This window comes from Mastomys coucha, unplaced genomic scaffold (genome assembly GCF_008632895.1).
Source record: "Mastomys coucha isolate ucsf_1 unplaced genomic scaffold, UCSF_Mcou_1 pScaffold22, whole genome shotgun sequence".
Lineage (NCBI taxonomy): Eukaryota > Metazoa > Chordata > Mammalia > Rodentia > Muridae > Mastomys > Mastomys coucha.
Window position 1 is genome coordinate 212,240,211 of NW_022196905.1, and position 6,835 is coordinate 212,247,045.

Sequence of the window (6,835 nt, forward strand, 5' to 3'; positions counted from 1 at the left end):
CATATGGGGCAAAAACTGAAAAATCTGTTCTGTTTAATCTTCACTTAAAGAAACCCTCATCAAAAGTGTCACAAGAGTTCTCCATTACACATTAATGTTCACACCTCACTCCAGGGAACATTTTTTGTACTCTGAATCACAGCATTATCCAAAAACCAACAACAAACAACAACAACAACAACAACAACAACAACAACAAAAACAAAAACAAAAAACCCTAACCTGACTATATTAATTTCTTAATATTCAAGGAAACTATGTTAACACAGAAGAGCATTAATGTACAACAATGCTCCATATAAAGCAACAATTACTGTATGCAACAGAACTCAGAATTTATAAACAGGATGTACTGATACTTATAATTTCAAGACTTACAGAACCACTCTCTTCCCTGCTCCATAAAAAGGAAAGAAAAGAAGAAAGAAAGAAAAAGATAACCCACTGGCTCTGAAATTCTACATCAAAGACTTCTGTCTAAAATGTAAGTAGTCTTGAGAAGTTGTCAGTAATGTTTATACGTCCGAGAATATGAAAGACTTCAGTATTGGCTTTACTTAAAGAGAAAGGATGACAGAACATCAAGGCTGGGGAGGGTCTCTGGGGGCCGAGCATATCCTTCCACTTCCCTACCCTCTTTTGACCAAAGAGACTCCGACATAGAACGTCAAAGACTTACCTTTCTTTTTCAACCTTCCTAGACTCTCTACCGTACATGAGGCTGAAAGTGTGTGTGTGTGTGTGTGTGTGTGTGTGTGTGTACTGTCCCTGCTAATGTGCTAATGTGTCTAACCTATGGTATGTATCCCAGCCATGAATGCTATGTTATAACAAACTACCATGTTGAGTGGTATAATATAACCACTATTTTGTTAAGGTCACAGGTTATATATAGTGTGTGGGTAGAAATCCAGTCAGAGAATGGAGGTGGGGGTCTTTGTTCTATAATTCTTAGGGCTTTATTTGAGGACACTCAAGAAGTCTAGTAAGACTTAGGAATGTAGGATCTGGTATTATGTAAAGGTTCCTTCACCTACATATTTTTTTCGTGGGCTTAGATATCCAGAAACAACTAGCTTGAATAATTAACTATTTATAAGTGTCCTTTCCTATGGTAGAACCTTCTTACAGTATGATGGCCATTTAAAAAAGTGCCCCAATAAAAGCATTCCAAAACCAAGCAAGTATGCATGTTTGGCCTTTTGTAAACTAGTACTTAAAGTTACCATCAATCCTGTTGATTCTGATAATTAAAATCAAATCCTAATATTATCCTGAGGGGAAAAACTTAATCCAACCTACAGGGTGATATGGGAACATGTGCTTGATTAAATTGCAGACATGGGCAGCTGAGGAAGGAGGATCATGAGGCTGAAGTCAGTCTGGCTACAAAGATGTTGCCAGTAGGTGGAGGAACATCAATATCACATTGGAGACAAAGAACAGAAAGTTTTGTAGTATTATCTTTGCTAGGTTTGATCTAACCCACATAGGAAGACAACATTTACAGCTTTTTGTCATACTTAACAATCTCTGCTTCTGTTCTTTAGTTTTACTGTTCTTCTTCATTATTTTGAGATGGTTTCCAAGGTCTGGGTGTTAAAGAAATGGCCAAATTTTATTGTTTCTAAGCATTCTTAAAAAGTCAAATGGCTATACTAAAAGAAGCAAACAGCATTTACAGTTGGTATGTTCAGGTAGAAATAACAAGCTTATCAATAAGTAAACCAGGAATGAACAACTCCAAAACCCCTTAGCATTCAAGAACCCTAGCCATACACAATGTTCTCTGGGATATTTCAGCAGAGGTTAGGAATTATAGAGAATTTATTAGATCCTGAAGGCCTGGGCTCTCCTTAATCTTGGGAGACAATAGCATAATGGTCATAACAATTGTGAATTGGTAGAAGCATTCCAGCAGGTGTTAAACTTCTCTACGCAGGCAATCATAACAGCTATTCTCGTTTTCTTACATTATTTGGGCAAAACTTATTTCAACAAATTTGAGATTGATTTGATTATATAGATTCCATAAGCAATTGATGAATGAAGCTGCTATTTTGGCAGAATTACTTTCTTAGAATAAAAATGAGATACAAAAGATTGACTATTTCACGAGTGGATCTCAACTTTCTAGTCTGATGCATTGTTTCTACATTCCTGTGAAAGTTGTCACATGAAGGACCAGAGGAAAGGAAAACAATTGAAATTTTAAAGCATGCCCTTAGTGCTTTAATATTTACATACACCAAATCACTGTACCCATGTGATAGTTCACCAAGGAAAGCAGAGCTGTTTGAGGAGTGGTGGCCAGAGTAAACCTACCAAGTATTAGTCATCTTCCTGTTGCTGTGACAAAACACCATAACCAAAGTAACTTAAAGAGGAAAGAATTTGTTTTGGTGAACAGTGCCAGGATGGCAGAATGGAGGCATAGAAAAAATGACAAAGCAGAGAGAGCAAAGGGAAATAGTGCAAGCCTTTTCTCCTCCAAAGCCCACCTTTGGTAACAACATTTTCTCTCCAGCAAGGATGCACCACCAAAGACTGCGCCAATAGTGCTACTGAATAGAGAGCAAATGACTGTCGAATGCCTGTGACTACGGCCTCTGACTATTTCTAACTCAAACCACCATGAGGTTCAAGGAATGGACTGTAGATGGAGCTGATTCAAGTTTGTTGTTGAGAGAGCTGAAGTTTTGGGATTAGTTAAGCATGCCTAGAAATTCAAAGCCAAGATTAATACCCAGCTCTGTTGTGTTTCTTAATCTATGCTTTCCCTGTTGTGTTTTCTAATGCCACTGTCAGTGGTGTTGAGCTTGGAGGAGTAAAGAATTAGACCTGTTTCTTCTAAGCCAATGAAACAATCTGAGAAGATAGCTCCTTTGAGAGAGTTGCTAAGGAGGCCTAACATCACCCAGAGAATTAAAGAAATTGGTAAGTAGTACTGTAACTTGTCTAACATTTAAACCTACACTTAGTTGCCTTCTTGCTGGAAATAAATAGTGTTGTTCAGAGACACTGGAAGAAATGTTTTTGTGGTGGAAATATCAATTTTTTTCCATAATAGAAAATTGACTGTGTTATTGATCCATATGTCTCATCTGCTACATTTCTCTAATTTAAAAAAAAATCGACCAATCTCTTTAGTTTTTTATTTTTGCTATCTGTTTAGAGACTTCTTTATAATCCTCATTCCATTCCATTTTATGAACAATAATTTTTCACATAAATGTCAATATTTCCAATAATATTTATCCAAACAGATGACTATATGTGATTTTTAAAGCATTTTGTGTGTTTCATGTGCAATTACAAAAAAACTCAAGATGTTTCCTTATGGATTTTCCCCTCTATTTTGGCAGGAATGCAATCTTTAGCTTGTCCCAGGCCAAGACTAAGTCACACAGGATGAACTTTGGAGAAATACACACATCACTGAGACTAATAAACTTCAGGTATACCATAGTCTTCTTAAAATGGGCACTTCCTCTTCCATATGCCACATACATTGGCTCAGAATCAGGGATGAATTATGAACTGATTCCTTTCTTGCATTTCAGAAAACAAAGTCATTCCATAGAATGTTCTCTTAGTGCTATGATATATCATACATCAAGCATACAGGTAAGAGTTTAAAACCCACTTATCTTGAGTACCTCAGATATCAGGTACCCAAATTCATAAAGTCTAAATACTGTCTTCTTTATACCAACTGCTTAGTGTCCATGTGTCTTTGGACTCTGAAGCCCATGTCTGTCTTCAAGTCTGGCATATTGTTTTATCGTACTGGCTTTGTTAGTATTTTTCCTCTATTTTGTCTTCCTGAGTTCCTATATGAAAGCGCTTGGGCTTTTTAGTCATCTCTATATTTTAGTCTTGGTTTCTATCATTGCACATAGCTCTCTGGTAGGATTTCTGTCTCTAGCAGGTTCTCATTTTATTCTCTATGTTTCTCAAACTACCAGTTGTCTTGAATTCTAGGATTACACTCTCCACCATATCTAATTGACCTCCATTCTTTCTTTCTAAATTGAATATTTTATTTATTTACATTTCAAATGTTATCCTCATTACTAGTCTCCTCCTCCATGGAAACTCCCTATCTCATCCTCCCTCTCCCTGCTTCTATAAGGGTGCTCCAACCCACTCACCCACTCCTGCCTACCCACCCTGGCATTCCCCTAAACTGGGGCACCAAGCCTTTACAGGACCAAGGGCCTCTCCTCCCCAATGATGTCCAACAAGGCCATCCTCTGCTACATATGCAGCTGGAGCCATGAGTCCATCCATGTGTACTGTTTGGTCGGTGGTTTAATCCCTGGGAGCTCTGGGGGTTCTGGTTGGTTGATATCATTGTTCTTCCAATGGGGTTGCAAACCTCTTCAACTCCTTCAGTCTTTTCTCTAACTCCACCATTGGAGTGCTCAGTCCAGTGGTTAGCTGCAAGCATCTGCCTCATCTGGGTTTGGTGTCTGTATATGGAATGGATTCCTAGGTGGGGCAGTCTCTGGATAGCCTTTCCTTCAGTCTCTGTTCCATACTTTGTCTCCAAATTTCCTCCCTTGAGTATTTTGTTCTCCCTTCTAAGAAGGACTAAAGCATCCACACTTTGGTCTTCCTTCTTGAGCTTCAAGTGGTCTGTGAACTGACTCTTTGGAATTCAGAGCATTTGGGCCAATACCCACTTAACAGTGAGTACATACCATTTGTGTCATTTTGTGACTGGATTACCTCACTCAGGATGATATTTTTTTGATCCATCCATTTGCATGAGAATTTCATGAAATCAATATTTTTAATATCTGATTAGTACTCCATTGTGTAAATGTACCACATTTTCTGTATTCATTCCTCTGTTGAATAACATTCTGGTTATTTCTAGGTTCTGGCTATTATAAATAAGGCTGCCATGAAGTGGAACCTGTGTCCTTGATATATGTTGAAGCATCTTTGGGGTATATGCCCAGGAGTGGTATTGCTGGGTCCTCAGGTAATGCTATGTCCAATTTTCTGAGGAACCACCAGATTGATTTCCACAGTAGCTGTACTTGCTTACAATCCCACCAGCAATTGAGGAGTGTTCCCCTTTCTCTACATTCTTGCCAGCATCTGAGGTCACCTGAGTTTTTCATCTTAGCCATTCTGACTGGTGTGAGATGGAGTCGCAGGGTTCTTTTTATTTGCATTTCCTTGATGATGAAGGGTGAATATTTTTTTAGGTGCTTCTCAGCCATTCAGTGTTCCTCAGTTAAATATTTTTTAACTTGATTCTCTGGAGTCTAACTTCTTGTTATATTCATTATATATATTGGATACTAGCCCTCTATCAGATGTAGGGTTGGTAAAGATCTTTTCCTAATCTGTTTGTTTCCATTTTGTCCTATTGACAGTGTCCTTTGCTTTGTAAATTTATGAGGTCCCATTTGTTGATTCGGGGAGTTTTCCCCTGTGCACATGTGTTCAAGGCTCTTCCCTGGTTGCTCTTCCATTACATTAAGTATATCTGTTTTTTTATGTGGAGGTCCTTGATCCACTTGGATTTGACCTTTGTACAAGGAAATAAGAATGGATTAATTTGCATTCTTCTACATGCTGACTTCCAGTTGAACCAGAATCATTTGTTGAAAATGCTGTCTTTTTCGAACAACAATATGAACTAGTACCCTCAGAGGTCCCAGAGACTAAACCACCAACCAAGGAGTACATATGGTGGGACTGATGGCTCTGGCAGCTTGTGTATAGCAGAGGATGGCCAAGTAGGTCATCAACGAGAGGAGAGGACCTTGGCCCTGTGAAGGTTCTGTGCTCCAGTGTAGGGGAATGCCAGGGCCAGTAAGCAGGAGAGGGTGGGGTGGCAAGCAGGGGGAGGGAGGAGGGAACAGGTGTTTGTTCTTGTTGTTTTTTGTTTTTTTTGGGGGGGAGGGGAAACTGGGAAAGGAGAAATCATATGACATGTAAATAAAGAAAATATCTATTAAAAAATGTTAAATTAAAAAAAGAGGGAGAGAAAATGCTGTCTTTTTTCCACTGGATGGTTTTAGCACCTTTGTCAAACATCAAGAGACCATGGGTGTGTGGGTTCATTTTTGGATCTTCAATTCTATTGCATTGATCTACCTGCCTGTATCTGTACCAATACCATGCAGTTTTTATCATTTTTGCTCTGTACTACAGCTTGATGTCAGGGATGGTGATTCCCTCATAAGTTCTTTTATTGCTGATAATTGTTTTTGCTGTCCTGGTTTTTTTGTTATTCCAAATGAATTTGAAAATTGTTCTTTCTAACTCTATGAAAAATTGAGTGGCAATTTTATTGAGGATTGCATTAAATCTGTATACTGCTTTTGGCAAGATGGCCGTTTATACTCTATTAATCCTGCTAATTCATGAGAATGGGAGATCTTTCGATCTTCAGAGATCTTCTTCGATTTCTATCTTTACAGACTTGAAGTTCTTGTCATACAGATCTTTCATTTGCTTGGTAAGAGTAACACCAACATATTTTATATTGTTTGTGACTTTTGTGAAGGGTGTTGTTTCTCTAATTTCTTTCTCAACCTGTTTACCCTTTGACTAGAGGAAGATTACTTATTTGTTTGTGTTAATTTTACATCCAGCCACTTTGCTGAAGTTGTTTATTAGCTGTAGGAGTTCTCTGGTAGAAATTTTGGGGTCACTTAAGTATACTATCATATCATCAGCAAATAGTGATATTTTAATTTCTTCCTTTCAAATTTGTATTGTGGCGACCTCTCTTTTTTGTTTAATTGCTCTAGCTAGGATTTCAAGTACAATATTGAATAGGTAGGGAGAGAGTGGGCAGCCTTGTCTA